Source organism: Cydia strobilella, chromosome 14 (genome assembly GCF_947568885.1).
Source record: "Cydia strobilella chromosome 14, ilCydStro3.1, whole genome shotgun sequence".
Classification (NCBI taxonomy): Eukaryota; Metazoa; Arthropoda; class Insecta; order Lepidoptera; family Tortricidae; genus Cydia; species Cydia strobilella.
In genome coordinates, this window is record NC_086054.1 from 11,892,335 (window position 1) to 11,911,316 (window position 18,982).

General features: G+C 36.5%; 1 protein-coding gene across 1 annotated transcript in view; it reads right to left on the reverse strand.

The window, feature by feature from the left end:
- LOC134747249 (transient receptor potential protein) overlaps positions 1-13,085 on the reverse strand; it is a 60,748-nt gene extending 47,663 nt beyond the window's left edge. Inside the window, exon 1 of the mRNA XM_063681858.1 lies at positions 13,009-13,085. The gene's annotated coding sequence lies outside the window, so the exon portion shown is untranslated. The remainder of the gene's footprint in view (positions 1-13,008) is intronic.
- Between the last annotated feature and the right edge of the window lie 5,897 nt (positions 13,086-18,982).

Consider the following 18,982-nt stretch of genomic DNA (forward strand, 5'->3'; position numbering starts at 1 on the left):
ACAGTTTTTGTCGGTTTTGGTGAGATCTTAGGTGTTTTAAGTAAAGTTTTTTATGTGCTATTTATGATTTTTCTTATTCGTAGATTTAAAATTTAAACCATTTTTTACTCTGATATTATTATGTTTTGCCCTAGGTACTTTAAGGATTAAAACAAATTTTAACATATCATAAAATGACAATTCATTTAAACAACATACTAATATTTAAAATAGGTATATGTATAATGAAAATGTAATATTTGTTTCTATGTGGTTTGCACAAAAACTTTACACTCAATATTACTTTTACATATCATATTTATTTGCACTGAATTTCACTTAATTCTGTAATCACAATTATTCACTTTTAAAATATAAAACGTGCCTAAATCTTGGATCACTTCGATTCGCGTATATCTGCGCGTGCGCTCCCACTAAAGAGCGTCATACTCTGAGTCAATCAAAACACATACAGCAGACTGATCTATATCTACAGTGCCGGCCAAAAATATCACCCTTTGTATCTGAAGGGTCATGAAAAATGCCTTAAAAAATCATATTAACATTAAATGAGGATATATTATACTCTCCGTCTATCTAATGTCTTTACGCAATTCATGTCGATCAGGGCGGCATGAGATGCTGAATAGAAATAAATTTGAAATTAGTTAATATTTTTCATTTCTCATGCTCTGAAAGAGGGTCATTGTTGTTCTAAAAAGTGTGCAGAAAATGATACGTTTCCGCACTAGAGCATTTGACTTTCCAAGTATTTTATTAATTTTTATATTATAAGCAATTGAAATTGGTCATTTATTGCATATTTTCTTAAATAAATTCTATACTGTTTCTCCTAAAATTGTAAAAAAATATATATTTGAGATTCACACAATGAGCTCTTTCATTTGATATGTAACACGATATAGTTTGAAAAACATTATTTTTTAATTTTCACATTTACACCCCAAAAGTGGCCCCCGTGTTTAAAATTCATTTGTTTACGTTACATGTCCGTCTTTGGGTCACAAACTTATATATGTATACCAAATTTGAACTTAATTGGTTCATTGGCTGTGACAGACGGACAGACAGACAGACGCACGAGTGATCCTATAAGGGTTCCGTTTTTTCCTTTTGAGGTACGGAACCCTAAAAAGGAAGGAAAACTCAGGCAACGCCAAAAAGAAGATTGGTATTGAAACTAAGTTACGTGTTGAACTTGTGGACTGTAGCGATACCACGAATTTGACACAGACAGCGTGAGTGTAACTTACTTTCTATGCATCTCGCTCGTACTGGCATATTAGTGCGTGCGTGGTAAGGGTTTAATGGCCCGCGAAAGTTTTGAAATAACGGATTTAATGGGCGCTTTTATACTTTATCGTGGTAGGAGATGTTTGCGTCCCCGTTGTAGGAATTAATGGAATTTCAGGAAAAGACAATATTTTTAGGATGATGTCCGGACTTTTGTCAGCATACTCCAAACTTCGTATTCCATAAAATGACATTGTCATATGACAATCCTACGCTGTACTCCCTTTTTTGGCGAAATTTATTTCGCCGAATTTCACTTGGCAACCAACTTTTCGCCAAAGTTTCATTTGACAAACCAATCGTTGGCATAACCTTACTTCGCAACCATTTCATTTCCCAAGCCCATAGTTGGGAAATGAAAATGACGTACTAGGTTCGGTTAGGTTAGGTTGGATTATGTAAAGTTGCGAAATGAAATTCGCCCAAATGAGATTTCTGCGAAAAGTTAGTTGGTAAGTGAAATTCGGCATTACAATTTTCGGCAAAAAGGCAGTAAACCCAACCCTACATATGTTTAAATTTGTTTTCTATGGACGCCACACGTACCGCTCGAGCGTGCGAGCTCTCTTAAAACGCATCCACTTAGGTTTGCGAGTTTACTGATCGATAATGCCGCTCCTTACGCAAATCTAGTGGCGAACTATAACTTAATCGGTCGAAGCTTAACTCGATTAAGTACTCGTCCCTATTCTGCCTCTATTAACGTAACGACTAACAGTAACGTCAGTATGTAGGTACCTAATTGTTAAATATGTTTTTTAATTAAATGTACATAAATAAATATTTGGGAATTGGGGACAATCTTACACATATCGACCTAGTCCCAAACTAAGTAAAGTTTGTACTAAGGATACTAGGCGACGATATATTTACTACGACACATAGATAAATCCTATCCATTAGGTAACATCCATAACTCAAGAAAAAATACTCGTGATAAACACACAAATAAATGCCCTTACCGAGATTCGAACCTGGGATTTCCTGCTTCATAGGCAGGGTCACAACCAACTAGGTTAGGCGTTAATGTATTCTGCTGATCATCTTACGTAGGTATTCTGGGAAATAATATAATTTATATTTATTATAAGCAACTATTTGTAATGAAAATCAAGATCAAGAAGTACTTAAAAGAGAAAAATAAGAAATAACAATGTAAACATCGGCATGGAAGTTGTATAAATGCTCGAATGCGTGCTAATATGGTATTGAAGTGTTTGAAACTAAGAATGACAGCAATATGTAAGCTCATTATGAGCTTAAATATGTCCCACTACGCATATAACAGTCATAACAATTGTTGGAAAACCAGTAGATGGTAAACTTATTCCCACTTCTTATTCGTAGATACATGGCACACCAAGAATTAGAGGGCAACGCGCTCGTTTCTTCCCAGAACGTTTCCTGAGGTTTCCTTTGCGCTACGACATGGGGTTCTCAAGGGTCGGCAACACATATGTGGCTTCTACGATGTTGCTTTATGTCCATGGGCGACGATAAACGCTTCCCATCAGGCGGCTCGACTGCTCGTTTACTGACTAGACTATCACAAAAATTATCGAATGAATTTTCTGATGGCTGTGTAGGGGCAGAAATGAGATTTGGTTTGAGTAGGCATGGTATTGTTTCACTAATTTCAGTGTAAGTATTTAATAATAAATAAATAAATTAATTAAACCTAGACAACCAATATGTCACTGTCGATCGCTACACTTCGATAAAGGATTTAGCAATAAGTTTGGGATTGGTTTTTTTATCTACAAGTACCCGTATCATTATGTAGTAACAATAAAAATATATTACTATAAAAATAGCTGAGGAATGTATATGTATATGTATATTGTACAGCTGTTTTTATTGTAAAAAACTAAATGTAGACGTCACGTCCACACAGACTATTAATTTATCACGAAATAAATTAAAGTATTGTTTGATTTGCGTTAATATTAAAATAATTAAAATCATAAACCAAAAGTAGTTATGAAAAGAAGCATTATTAGCTTCTGCCCGCGACTTCGTCTACTTGGAATGATGATGATGATTGATAAAAACTACCCTATGACCTCGAACTATCTCTATACTAAATTTAAATATTTAATAAAATAATTTGATTTGTTCCCAAACTTGTTCATTTAAATCGGTTCAGCAGTTTCAGCTTGAAGAGGCAACAGAGGGACAGACAAACAGAGTTACTTTCACAATGTATAAAGTATCAAATTCTGTTCAAAATGTCAATTGTCTGTCAATCAGTCATTAAGATCTACTAAATAGTTGAACACAAGTCGCTTTTCAACGTTCGAGATCTAAAATTCGATCAGTTTATCGCTATATATCACTACAACGATCCACGGCCTATAAATATCCTGTTAAATCTTCTTAAAAGTAGGTAACGTAATTTTCCAATCGAATATAGCTCTTATTGTCTTCTTATTAAGGTTACGCCAGTATGTTTTTTTCGATTCGAAGCGCCATATAGCAGTGTAAACAAATTAGTCGTAACGTCTGGATCAAAGATGCTTTAGTGCCGATTTTATAGAACGAGACGGGAATAGGTGTGACGTGTCACTGAGTCACTTCGGATCTTTCTAAACTTCTAAAGGGGAAGTTGTTTAGGAATCTCGTAGGAAATGTCCCTAATGTGAATCCGAAGTTAGTTTGGAAGACAAGTTTACGAAGTCAAGGTTGACGCCTTTTCCTGTGTTAGTGTTTTTTATTGTGTGACCAAGTCAGTTAACTATATAACTATGTATATACTTACAGCATTTTACTTAGGTTATTTATACAGGGAAAAACAAAAACTGGCGGGAACGCGAAACACGTATTTAATTTCTATTTGAGGAGCCCTTACACCTCCAAATCTTATTAGTATTAGTGTTACCTCCGACGATGGGGACTTTTTATTAAGGGGATCCCATGCCCTAATGACCTTCGATTTGAATCCCTTAGTTTTCTAATGTTTTTTGTAGCTTATCATATTAACAGCAACGGATTTTAGCAATATAGTATCCCATATTTACTTCAAAGTTCATTGTTTTCGAAATATTTGGCATCAAAGTTGAACAATTTTAGGCCAAAAAACTGGTTTTCTGGCCATAACTTTTGTGTTAATTAGTTTAAAATTAAAACCTCAGACAAATTTTAAGAGACGTCTAAGACGAACCCAAATATGTAGATTTCGTATAAGTAAGATCTTTCACAGCAATCGAGATACGAAAAAAGTGTTTTTTTAGACAATGTTTAAAACAATCATAAATAAATAAGTATTCATTTTTTTCACAATCCGGTAGACAAAAATGGAGATAAAAGATTGAAGAACCGATAGCCGCTTGTCTTATAATTCTATATGTATATGAATTGGCCTTAATAAATATGTCATATGTTGTAAAACATGGCGCAAAGGAAACTACTTAAATCTTTACATTAAGTAAAGTTCCAATATTGATGCGGCTAAATATGTATAACGAACTTACAGACGTTATCCGAGACTGTTTGTTTATATAGCACTAATCTTCCGGAACTGTATGGGTTTTTACGTTGAACACCAAAATGTCATAAGTTATAATAATTAAACAGCAAATATGTCGTTTTAGAATAGAATCGTTTAGTTATTGGCCTTATAAAATTACATACACTAGAGCACAATTCGGATTTAATAACTTGTTACGGTTTTTGGTTTTGACACGATCTTAACGCTCGTCTTGGTGATTGGCGCGCATCTCACGCACGACTTTCACATCATTTCGCATGCACCAATCAGCGTGAGCGATCTTCAAGGTCGTATCAAAATAAGATCAAAATCGTAACAAGTTGTTAAATCTGAATTGGGCTCCCAGTCGTACGTAAATGTAATTCTCGGCCGCTAACGTAAACAAACATAAAATAGTATGTTTACGTGGGTGCTTTTACAATATTTGATTATTTATGAAAATATACAAAACTGAGGTCAGAATGCTCTTTCGCAACAACGTGTTTTGTGCAATCGTAAAATGTGGAATCATCATATTTGTGACGAAACTAGAATGTAAAGTACCTAATAGAGTATGGATGAAAGAAACATTGCCCGTTAAAAATGATTTGTTACATGCTGTTAAAAAAAAGATACTTGGCTCGGAGTTGCCCAATGAGTAGGTAGACGATATCATTTACTAACATAATAGATATTTGCAGAGGTATCACAGTAACTGTACAAATAAGGAATGTTTGAAAAAAAATTGAATAAGATCGGAAATTTCAGGAATAGGAAATTAAGAAAACTTTTATTTTGGGAACGGAAAATTTCGATCTCCATAAAAAGCAGGAGAAGTTTCCAAAACTGTGAAGATTTCGCAATTTTGAAAACATTCCGACGACACAGCAAAATATACCAGCAGTAAAAAAAGTTGTAATTAATAAAAAAAAGTTTTGATTGGCAAAAAATGATATATATCAAACCTCTTGCGCGGCTAAAACACGGTGGCTAAAAAATAAGTGCATTCCCGTTGCTAGGGAGGTTTGGGATTATACTGAGCAACTTTTATTATGGGACCAACCACGAAATCGCGAAAAAAAATTTGGCTGTTTCATACATTTTGGCTGGTCCATTTTCTATGGGAGGGTAATTTTTTTTCGCGATTTTTAAGCCCCTGTATATGACGTTGTCAACATGCGTGCAGTACAGTTGTCGCTCACGGAACAATTCCCGGTGGTCATTTTTAGTCAGGCTTCTATAGTTATTCCAGTTCGTTGAATGTATTATGTAAATATTTGCTAGGCTTAGGTACACCACATCATCATTCGCTTGCCTTGTCCCATTCATTTGGGGTCGGCGCAGCATGTCTTTTTCTTCCATACCTCTCTCTCGCCCGTCATCTCATCACTCACTCGCATTCGTTTTATATCATCTCTCTCTTAGGCACATCACATATAAGCTGAAATTATCAGGAATTCAGCACCGGAATCTCTATGGTGACGGAATTAATTCAGATATTGTCTATGGCGCAAATATCGCAATACGGCTGAAATTTTAATCACGTCATACTCTGACCGGCATTGGTCCCATAATAAAAGTTGTTCAGTATGACCTACAAAGTCACTACGCAGTATGGCTGGTGATTAAAATTTAACCCTGTATTCACACCACGCACGAGTTGAAATTAAGCACCGGAATTGAGCAAATTTCATGCTATCTTCTGATTCAGACTGTACTTTGAGCTTACGTCAAATTAAGTTTTAAATAACAAAGTGGACGGTCTGGCTGGTCAAGGTCGCAAGAAACTGAATAAAAGTCGTTGTGAATAGTATTAAGAGGAAAGGGGATGGCCGGTTCTCCATACAAACGTACTCCCCATTTTCCTCTCTGAATATTGACATTATGGAAAATATTTTTACATAATTTGATGTAGGTAACTATATTAACCATAGCTATGCCCTCTCGTTTGATTTTTTTCGAATTTTTGATTACTCTAAAACTATACTAGGAGCAAAAAACAGATTGCATACACATTTTTCAATGCTCCTAACTCTTATAATATTTAAAAATTATCATAGCTGTGGTTGGTATACAACAAATTTAATGGTGTCAAAATATTTTCAATAATGTTTAATATCCAGAGAGGAAAATGAGGCTACGTTTGTATAAAAAGGCGATTTCGCGCGGGTCCTCCACTTGTTGTATATACAAAACCTTAACTGATATTTTCTGGATATTAAATTAAATGGAAGCACGTATTCTTGACCTAGTTTCAGTTAATGGCAAGCAATGATGGCGTTTACTCAATATTTTGTCTGCTGGCGTCGGCTTTTAAGAAAGCTATCATACTTATGCATATTTAGATGAATTATTTAAGGTGTCCGCTTTTACCATCAAGCGTGCCTAACGTTTTTTTTCCTCCGCTGTATTTTAGACTGTGAGCCTTCAAGACCTCCAAGACGTTGCGACCCGCATGTTAAAAAAACCGGCCAAGTGCGAGTCGGACTCTCCCACCGAGGGTTTCGTACCATTACGCAAAAAACGGCAAAAATCACGTTTGTTGTATGGGAGCTCCACTTAAATATTTATTTATTCTGTTTTTAGTATTTGTTATTATAGCTATCACGCTATCACGGTTCATGAGATACAGCCTGGTGACAGACAGACGGACAGCGGAGTCTTAGTAATAGGGTCCCGTTTTGACCCTTACTGCTCTTGGTCTTTCCAATGCTCTTTACAATGCTCTTTTATAATATAGGGGGCGATTTTTGAATTTCGATCGCTCGATTTCGTCACTCGAAAATCGGTGGAAAACGGCACAATGCTAATTTTCGAAATACGAGCGATATACATTGGGAATTTAGTGGTATTGACCACTCTCACTTGAGATATTATTGAACGAAACACACGAAATTTGTGGTCGAAATTCAAAAATCGGCCCCCTGGACACACTGACGACATCATTTAGATATTATTTTTCAATTGCCAAGTTGAGTGGCCCGATATAACATACAACCATTTATTATAATATGTAATTTTAACTTATTTCTGTCTTTGTCTTTTATATGTTATAAATGGTGTTCATGAGGAAACCGAATAATTTTAACAGCGTATTCCTGACCACATTTGAATTTAAAAATGTCGTATAATGTTTACTGGATTCAGCTTGGTTTTTATATATTTGCGTTTCTGTTTAAAAAAGTTGTAATGAAATCTCCAGTACAAAACACCCTTATGATTGCGACGTTGCCCGCCACATCAAGTTGACTGTAAAAGTCAAATTGGGTTCTGTCACTAGGTATAATGTTTACATGTCAACGTCAGCTTATTTTTTCTCCAAAAACGTAGAAAAATCAATACAGAAGAAATTTTCACGAATCTTGGAACATTGTAATTATTTTAAGCAACAGCTAAAAAGTATTCGTTACGAGTTCGTTCGAGTATCGTAAAAGTGTAAGACACATACATCAACGCATTGAGATACTTAGTAGATGTGATATTTTTTAAGAGATAAAATTTATTTTTTGATGAATGAATACTGATGGCAAGTGGATTAGATAACACAAGCAAAGGTGTAGTACTAGTCTTGATTCAACTTAATTTTGTAAACATTTTATTTTATTATTGTAATTAATAATTAGTCTTAATTATGCAATTCATGTTATCCGAAGATTATACAAATTAATACACAAAATCCTTTTATTTTATTTATTAACTAAAAGCAGACAATATGTACATTTGTTTCCATTAACTCCAATAGCTACTAATACATAATATTAGGTACCTACGCTTTTCACTTGTAGGTACTTAATTTCAATAGCGTAAAACCGTGACGATCGAGTTTTAATCCGCTACACCCAACTGCAGTAGGTGACAAGGTTTACATTTATTTCCATAATATGCACCACGGAGAACTCAAAAAAAATACCTCCAGCCAAAAGCCAGCTCCAGTCACAGGCCGGCCGTCCGTACTAGATGTCCTTCAATTTATTATGACACTTTGTAACGTCTCTACACTGAGTACAGTTCTACTTAGTTATTAAGATGGAAGTTACGTTGGGAAAATCAAATGTGCGTTGTACAAATATTATTCGTAGTAAGTGGCAATTAAGTGGCAATGGTTAAATCAATAACAACAAAGTCAATGACGCATATGTAAGTCATTAGTGTCATTATGAAGGCGGAATGAAGTAGGACATTCTGATCATGGAGACTATATAAAGGAGCCAAATCTCTATGTATGAAAAGTGTCCATCAAAAAACAGTAATTAGGCGGCGCCACCATACACCGAAATACTACCAAAAACAACCAACGTAATTTGGTCGGATTATTTGTTGCCTTATATGGTTCATGTTATACTCATGTCCCAGAGCCTAACTAGCGCCACCGGAGAGATTAGGAACTATTATTTAAAGTTGAAAGCGGTCACTTTTGCAACAATTCTGCCATAAGAGATTGGCATCCTTTCTATACCATCCATAATTCTGAGAGTAGCACTTTTAAGTTTTAAGTGACAACAAAAATATTAGATAATTCAAGATAACTCTTTCAGGACTACTTTTTGTAGACTGCTTTGAAAAAAATATTCAATTTCTTTAGTCACAGTCAGATAATGATATGTTTACTTTTGGATCACTGGCTGCATAGGCATATAGGCAGGTACTGTACGTAACTGCGGCCAGGTTTTCATTTCATATTAGTTTTTTTTTTACTTTGACTTACAAATGATGACTTGATTAGTTGATTGAATATCATTAATTTTATTTTATATTTTATACTTTAATTTAAAGTCTATTAAAACATACTTAGGTACAAAATTATCAGCCATTATCTTATTTACTAAATTTCATAAAATCTGTTACTCTTGTTTTTCTAAGGAGTAGGTCCAGGATTCAAATCACAGTTTCCATTTCTTGAGCCTAGTTACAAATTACAACTTACAAGATGGGATTCTTCTGCTTTTAAATTGTAACCTGGTCTGTAACATGAACAAGAATAACATGACCAACAAATGCTTGTAAGTACGAATGAATAAACTATTTGATGAATCCTGTTATCCTTCTCACTTCAATATTGATATTGCAAATAACAAGTGTGAAAGCAGTATCCAAACTTTTCATTTATCTACGGCACGAATTTAATCGAAAGAGGTTGTACGATAACGTTAACGCTGCGAAAATGTGTGAAGCATGTTTAAATAGGTAAATTATGAGTAAATAATTCTGATTGCACTTTTACGTAAATCCTGCTTTGAAACAATGGGGTTGGCAACTGTCAAAGGTTTGCAGAGATGGCGCCATCATAGCTTGCCCCTTTTTCTATGAGATTTGGCTTAAAGGGCTTGGCATCCAGGGCATTAAAAAAACAAAAATTTGAAACAATTCTAGGGATTGACAGGGCAAGCTATGCTGGCGCCATCTGCTAATTATTTCGACCGGCCAACCCCATTAATGCCTGACAAGGAAATTTTATTATCACTTAGACTATACTCTTCTAATGGAAAGAGATAACAATAACAAACGTAGTAAATAGTTACGATTGCACTTTACGTAAATTCTGCTTTGAAACAATTTGTCTGACATGGATATTTCTCTATGACATAGACTTGCCTCTTCCAATAGAAAGAGTTAACAATAAGAAACGTTGCCAGCTTATCCTAAGGTGTTGTTTTACTGGTGAGTGGTGAAGGAAAAATAATTTATTTATTATGTATGAAAACATATAAAATAAAAATAAACATATTTCGATCTGGGTTCACATAACATTTTTTGCTTCTTTTCCTTTTCTTCCTTTACGTTTTCTCATGAACACCGTGTATATTCATTTTGTTGTTCTTCTTGTTACCTGTCATGATTGTTTCACCGGATGGTCTCATCGGAAGATCAGCGCTGGAAGTCGCCAGCAAAACGCTGAGGTGAGACCATTTCGTGGCACTTTCTCTTTTTTATGTTTCTCTGTTTTGTATAATTTTCTATTTTTGCGTCTGTGCTCACTAATAAATTATTTCTATTATATTCTTTTTTGATGTCACAATGTTTGAATCGGCCTCTAAGTACCTTTTCGGATCCGATGTGTTTCTTTTTTGACAATTGAAGGTTAATTTTAAGAATCCCTTTGTAGATTTTTATTTTACCGTTAAGGGGCCCACTCTCCTATATATTATACTACTCTTTGGGGCCCACCCACCCGTTACCCGTCCGCCGGACGATATCGGCCTGTCAGTTGTGCGGAACTGTAAAATTTCTGCCAGGCTTTTAATAAGCCCATCTAAAGTCACGTCAACTGTTCAATTGTTTTTGAAGTTCTTCATATCCAATTAACTCCTGCTACAGTTTACTTTTGTTCTAATTCCTTGAGTACAAGTTTGTAGCGTTTGATGCAGTAATAGAAGCCGACGTTGAGCCACCAAAGTTGTTGAGTTTAATTAATTGCTACTTCCTGACTGTTCTGAAACAGGTTTATTGTGTGGGTGTTGGTAGTAAACAATAGGCTAGTTGGATTTTGGCAAATTTAATTGTTTTGCAGAAATCACGAAAGCCGTTTATGGAACATGAATAAAACGGAAAATTTTTACGCTGGCAACAGACAAAAACTCATCATCAAACTCATCAAGGATGGATTAATCAATTTGATCATAGGACATTATTCCCTTATTCCTTAAAATGCTCATAACTTTGGCTTGTACCAAAATAGTGGGCAATAGATTCATCCATGTCTAACTTTCGGAAACAGGAAATCAAAACATAAATATCTGTAGGTGTGACGCATTATTGGAGCCTTCTTTTAGTGTAACTTACGCAGTATTTTAGTACTTAGTAGGTATTTCTAAAAAAGCTAGGATAGCAATTTTTTGTTTCTTGACTGATGAAATTATGTATTGGTTTTAACTCTTTAAAAATCTTTATTTACATACAATATATATACAGTGCTACTACGTAAACGAAATTAATAACTAGCTTAAATCTAAAATAGGCCCTTGAGGCATTGTCCCAAGGATGCTGGTGGCATTTCCTCGCTGTATCGCAATTTCGCAATGCTGATTGATACGTTGTGCGAGGAAGCCGCCAGCTCTTCGGTCACCAGTTACGTCAACCAGACGCTTCGCGATTTCTGCAAACAACTTGTGCGCACTGGGACCCCATGGACCTAGAGTTTCAACTCCAAATGGAACGAAATGATACTCTCTATCGAGGCTCTTATATTTATTACGTTTTAAAATTTCGGCGCTTTCCGCCGCTCCGCCCGCGGACATTAGTCCGTTGGAGGTGGGACGGTGCCAGTATGTCTACTAGTTAGTGGCTCTGTGAGCTGTAGACCTCGCGAGAATAGCTTAAAATCGAACAAATATATGACTCCGCCGTTTAGAAGAGAATCGAAAAACGAATCGACCAAAAAAAAATTATTTAATCATCGAATTTGCTTTCAAAATTTCACGAGAATCGGTTGAGAATTGCGAGAACTTCCGCACATACGAAAGCATTTTAATTTGCCCAGCTGAAACGGAGACCTTCGCTAACGCTTCGGTCAATTATATTTTCTGTTCCAGAAAATTAAAAAATATAGATATAAGAAGTGCTTCCAATCTTGATACTATAAAGCACCGTCCAAAACCAGATAGGAACCATTTTGAACTTTCGGGAAAAAGACACAACTTTAATATTTTTGCATGCGTAGGACCCAAAAACTAGCTTGTGAAAATATTGAATTAGGAAGCCAATTTTCGGTTAGCCCATTCGTGCTTTGGCCTAAAATTTAACCGCCATAAACCAAAAAACTGCTCCTATTTAATAAACGTACGACAAAGTAAACGTTAAGGCAATTTTATTGAATTAATGTGTATTTTATTTTGTGTGTTAGTATAGTGTTTAAGTCTACTGTTTAAGTGTACTATTCCAAATTAATATGTATGAGTCATTCGCACAAATTTCGCAGTCACTCGAAATAAACGAATTTTAATTTAATTTAATATGCTCGATTACAGAGGCATTTCAGAAAAGTGTTGGGTACGTGACGATATTTTGTCAACAATTCTGATAAAGCTAAGAAGCCGATATTTGGCAGGATAACGTTTGATAATTTAGTTTTAAATTCAACGGTATATACCGATTTCTGCAGGTTGTTAAGGTAGCAGCCATACGCGTCACGTCTCCGATAAAGTAAACCTATTTGTCTAATGCCCCTTCAGAGGTATTGAATACCCAAGTAGCGTTCGTTAGCGACTCTCGTGGAAAGTCCCGACTCTTATTAAAAATATGAAATGACTTACCGTATTCACCTGGAATCACAGTGGCTGCACATTATTTTAACCGGCACCGTTTAGCGGACTAGCCAGTCCAGCGGGACACTGTACAATTTCATCGATGGGCTGGCCGCGGTTTGCACAGCGGATATCGATGGCGCCATTTTGCGGGACTGGGTGTAACCATTAAGTACCCAGGTGTACATAGTGTACTTTTGTCTATGTATGATTTTATTTAAAGTTGTACACTACCTACACTTAGTTTTTCAAATTTGGTAAATTTTATGCGATTTCCACTCAGAATTACGAGCTCGTTTGATCCAAATAAGAAAAAAAGTGTCCCAAACTTTTTATTTCCATGCTGTTACCATTTTTCATATGATGGTGACTGGACTTTTTATGATGGTAACGTAATTGAAACAAGGATATATATGTATGGACATTTAAGAATCCTATTGGGATAACAAGCTCGTAATTCTGTGTAGAAATAACATGAAAAATCCCAAATTAAAACAAGTGTAGAGTACAACATTAAATAAAATGGCACATACATATTATGTAGCCTATTATTGACGTAGGTAGAGCCCTTCAGACGGTTATATCGACCAATGAAACACTTTTTATGACTGATATACACGTTGGGAAATCCTCTACATTATTTTTGGCTGTAATTTCTCGGCGATGTCTCTATCTCTGTTTTTCGTAATAGGATAGGAAAGATGATTTTTGAAATTGAATGCTTATGGTAGCCCTTAAGTATGCACTATATATATATGGTGGCTGGTGGAAAGCCACAAGAAAAGAAAGGTAGCATATGTTCATAAGTTTAAAAAAATTTATCTTTAACTGATCTATCGATAACTTTCCCCTCCCTACGCTTCAAGCCACGCTAATGTCATTAAAGTAAGTCCGTTCGCCAATACGTCTAATTTCTGAGCGTATATATAAACACGCATAAAGAAATTAATACATTAGCGAATGAATACCCTTTAATTATGAGAATAGCGTTATTGTGGCGAAAATAAATAACAATGGGTTGACATTGTTGCTAACATATTAGTATGATAGACAAAAAAGTGATTTTCGTCATCTTTTTTATGAGAAACGCTAAAAATTAAATTTGTTTTCCTTTGTCTGTTTTTATTGGTAAATGTAGATATCTACACCTATCTTTAACCTTTTCGACGCCGTGTCAAACACAAAAGTGTCACTCTGACGCCACGTCACCGAAGTGACAAAACTGAAATCGAACTTTATGCACATGCACGAAGGTCTATGTTGCTCTGTGATCTTTGATCGATTAATCAGTCTTTGGTGTTGGACCTGCGGTGCCGATATATCCGTCGTTGGCGTCCAAAAGGTTAAAACAAGAGCAACAAAATAGTGAGCTTCATCTGTTGTTCGGTTGTCATTTCTCATCAGTCTCATCACAGATGTGGTTGTGTGAATTTGTAGATTAAAAAAGCCTCATTTGAGGGTTGCAGACTATGGTTAAAAGTTGACAATGAATAGTAATCCACGTGGCATTGTTACACCTGGTTAGAACCGGTAATGTAATATGGCGGCCGGGGCCTTAGACGTGCCTGTATTTCCTACAACATTGACATTCCCACTGCATTTCCATAGGGTTCTCAAACTTTGGACTGAAATTTCCTAACAGACAAAGTTTTTGATATGAGTGTTTTGTATCTCTATTATAGGTCACAGCAGCTAGATGCGATAAGTATGCCTACTCAAAAATAATGGAATTGCAGTAAGAAAGTTGTTAATATTTCACTTTTTTAATGTAAAAAAAACCTGTCCATATTTTTCCTGCTGCTAATAATAATTCTGATATCGGTTCAATCTCAATAGAGTACTAACTTAATGAATCTCGCTACAAGTTAGAAGTTATATTTTTACAAGCCATAAATAAGTAATACTTCTTTCAACCCTGGGCAGAAGTTCCTAAGTATTTACTAACTGCTCGCACGCCTCTAGCAATATTAAACCTTTCAAGTCAAAAGAGCCATTGGCCTACGGCCTCAGCTCTTCAGTAACGGTATGTGTCTGCATCGAGCACAGTTTGAGCACCGCAGAGGGTTAATAAGATTAAATGCGGCATGATACGAAGCTCCTGCACGCATGTGTACATAATGTACAATCCATTTACACGGTTACTCAATTTGTACTTTATTGTAGATTACGTCAAAATAAGAGCCCACATTCTCCCGCGACCGTCATGTTCTATTCCTGTCCTAAAGTAAGGACGCTGATACATTGGAGTCATAATCGCATTTATTTACACCAGCGCGCTTAGTCGTGTGGCGAATGGCGCAGTGGAAAGGCGTCACCATTGGTGTAAACAAAGTACGTATGCATACAATTCCGACCGAACACAGACGCCTTTCCACTGCGCAATTCGCCACACGACTGAGCGCGCTGGTGTAACTAAATGCGATTTTGACTCTAATGTATCGGCCCCATTCGTAGTGCTCGTAAGGCCGGTCTTTACGAAGTAATATATATGTCTATGGTCCCGCCCATGATGCCGGCGGTCAATGCCATGGTGCGAGCGGAGTTTAGCAGAGAGTGACAAACTGCAAGTTGGTTGACATGGCCACATTCTGTGATAAGGGCGGGTTATGTAGTAGTATTTCTGGCTGACCACCACGTCCGCCTAGGCCGGATAGAAGGAGAAAACCTAACCCCCTCATTCAAACTAAACGAACCCTTTACCCGTGTTATATTTTGTCTATTTCTAACAAACACAAATGTGAATATGACAGATAAGGACAAACGATTATCAACGGCTTGCAAGGTTTGATAGACGTTTCGGTTGAATGAATAGGATGAAATTCGTGCTTACAAAAGAGGATGCCAAAGACCGAGTGAAGTGGAGGAAAACTAGAAAAACGGACCCTGGGGATAATTAGGTAAATGCAAATTTTGAGTTCCTTACAGAATACAATTTGTTTTTTTTTTTTCTAAAAAGTATTTATTTATATGAGCCTAGAGGGCTGCGCAAAGCTGACTGCTGGGCAAAGTCCTCTCTCCCCCCTTTCCACGTATTCCGGTCTTGACCCGTCTCCCACCAGTTCCTGTCAAAGGCGTCAAGGTCATCTCGCCAACGCCGTCGAGGTTTGCCGCGACTGTGGGTTGGATGTGGGACCCAATTTGTTAGAAATTTAACCCACAAATCATCTGGCATACGGAAAACGTGTCCCGCCCAGTCCCGCTTAAGCTTGGCGGCTGTTTCAGCTACGTCAGCTATTTGAGTTTAGGAGCGTAGTACAGAGTTTTTGATGCGATCGGTCAACTTCACGCCGAGAATACTACGCTCCATGGCGCGCTGGCAAACCTTCAAAATCATTTACTTACATGAAATATTTATTTTGATTCTTACATTTGTACCCCTATTCTATGTGGCTGTGAGGTGAAAATGTTCGCAGCTAATTTACTACAGCGACACATAGGTATTATTCGTACAGCAAGATGCATATTATTATCGTACAGTGAGCATTACGTGCACACATTTGAGGGTGTATTTCCAAAGTGCTTTTATTAGGTGTCACACGCGTGTTATTACTAAACCGGTAACATAAATACTTCACACGATTTTTTATTCATGTAATACATATATAGCGAGGCATATTAAAATTAACACTGTGATGTCTGTGATTATCACGCCACGAATATTCGGTAACTATTCGATGTTCGCCCGAATGTTGCCTACTATTCGGTCGAACACCGAATATCTGTTGCACCTTCCACAGAAAAGAAAAATTACCGAAAAAAATATGACCGCAAACAACTTTATGGGGGGGGGGGGGGGGGGGGTCATTTCCTAGCTAAGTCAAATGAACGGGTAAACACTGCAATAGGGGGTATTACTGCTATGTTCTGCTACCAGAGTGCAGCACTAGCCCGTTTAGTAAACCATAGAGTAACTTATACATACTGTGCCTTTTACAGTTTTTTGGCGTTTTCAGAAATAATAAAATATGACATTGATGCGCCAAGGCGGTTTGTTTACAGAGGACCTACCGGGAAACGCGAATCCGAAATTTCGCTATCTGCCTCTTTATCGCTCGAATATGCAATAGTGAAAGAGATGTTAGATATCGAAATTTCCATTTTCTTGTTTTGCGATAGACCCTCAGATTGTGGACGTGGCACCCCCTGCGCAGAGTTTCGCATAATATTCCCTATTCAAAGGGAAAGCCAATCGTTGAGGCTATTCGTATTCGATAAACGACTAAGCCATTTTACTTAAGGCTTTTTCTGGGAAGGGGTGGAAGAGTCCCTGGCCTACTGTGATGGACGAATAACTACACTGAACAAGGCCTGACATGCTCTTATCCGGTTCTGAAATTTCTTAAGATTCTAAGAAGTCACAACATGAAAAATAATACGACGTATAAAATAACTACCCAACGTAAGAAATAAGGGTTAAATATTAATAATAACAATTTTATTGGTGACGCAGATTTAAATAAGGTATGAGGTCGCTTTAGATTATTTTTAGTTGCGAAGATATTTTTTTACATTTTAATATTTAATTAATGTAACCCCAATTATCCCTTTTTCGAAGGATGACATGTGTTTTTCATTTCATCGATTATATTTTATTCAAAAGAAAAGGGCACCTGTTATTAATAAATGCGCGACACCAACACGTGTAAATAAAGACGAGAGGACATTTTCTATTATCTGACTACAGGGTGACAAAAAAATGTTTCTCGCAACGTAACGAGTAACGTTAAAGTCGCGCAATTTACATTTTCTCAAATATGCTCGCACCATTGCGAAAAAAAAAAACGGCAAAAAGATCACGTTTGTTGTATGGGGGCCCCCTTAAAATATTTTTTTATTCTGTTTTTAGTATTTGTTGTTATAGCGGAAATAGAAATACATCATCTGTAAAAATTTCAACTATCTAGATGTCACGGTTAATGAGATACAGCCTGGCGACAGACGGACGGACAGCGGAGTCTTAACAATAGGGCCCTTTGGGTACGGAACCCTAATAAAACCATCATATTTCTCACCTAAAATAAAATGTTACAAGACAGAGATCTTTCAAATGTTATGATAATCAGATACGGCAATACCATTTTCCCGAGTGAATGGAAATCAAGAGTTTTTCGGCCGGAGAACGCCCAGCCTTAAAAATAGGGGAGGAAAGTGGCTACTTTTGACATTGTTGGCTAGGCAGAGAAAAAAGCCGTATTTTATTCAAATTTACGATATTGTAGGTTTATAGCGGTGGTTTTGGGACTGTAGTTTGCAATTATTATATACTAGCGACCCGCCCCGGCTTCGCACGGGTAGTTCAACTATTTTACACAAAACCTTTACAAGTTATACATATTATGAACCTTCCTCTTGAATCACTATGTATTTAAAAAAACCGCATCAAAATCCGTTGCGTAATTTTAAAGATCTAAGCATACATAGGGACAGACGGACGGACAGACAGCGGAGAGCGGCTTTGTTTTAAAGATTTAAAGAATACTAAAGGGGCTTTTAATGTCTTGTATTGATCGACGAGAAAGGGATTAGACCAGTGATTTTGTTAAATACAGATTTCCTTTTTTTATTGGATTAAACTCTTGGATTAAGCTTTACAACTGATGAAACTCTAAATATAGCTTTTTATATAATATTGACTCCTCGCTGCCTGGTTTATAATGTTCAGATAATTAAGAGCGCCTAGGTCGCTCCTAATTTATAACTGGCTACAGTCAGTATCAAAAGTAGCGGATGAAAAAACACGCCAAAAGTACCTGTCACTCTCTAATACTTTTCCAAATAGTTATATATCTCTGCACGTGCACTTTGCGTTCAAAATAGTCTGCCAAGGTCCAAGATCTAATTGTTCTAAATATAGAGACATATCTCTTTATGCTATTAGAGAATGGTAGATATTTTTGAACCATAGTCTGATACGTTACGTTCGATGCTAACTGTACGAGGTAGACAGCCATGACGTTATTTGACCAGATACGACGTCATTTGG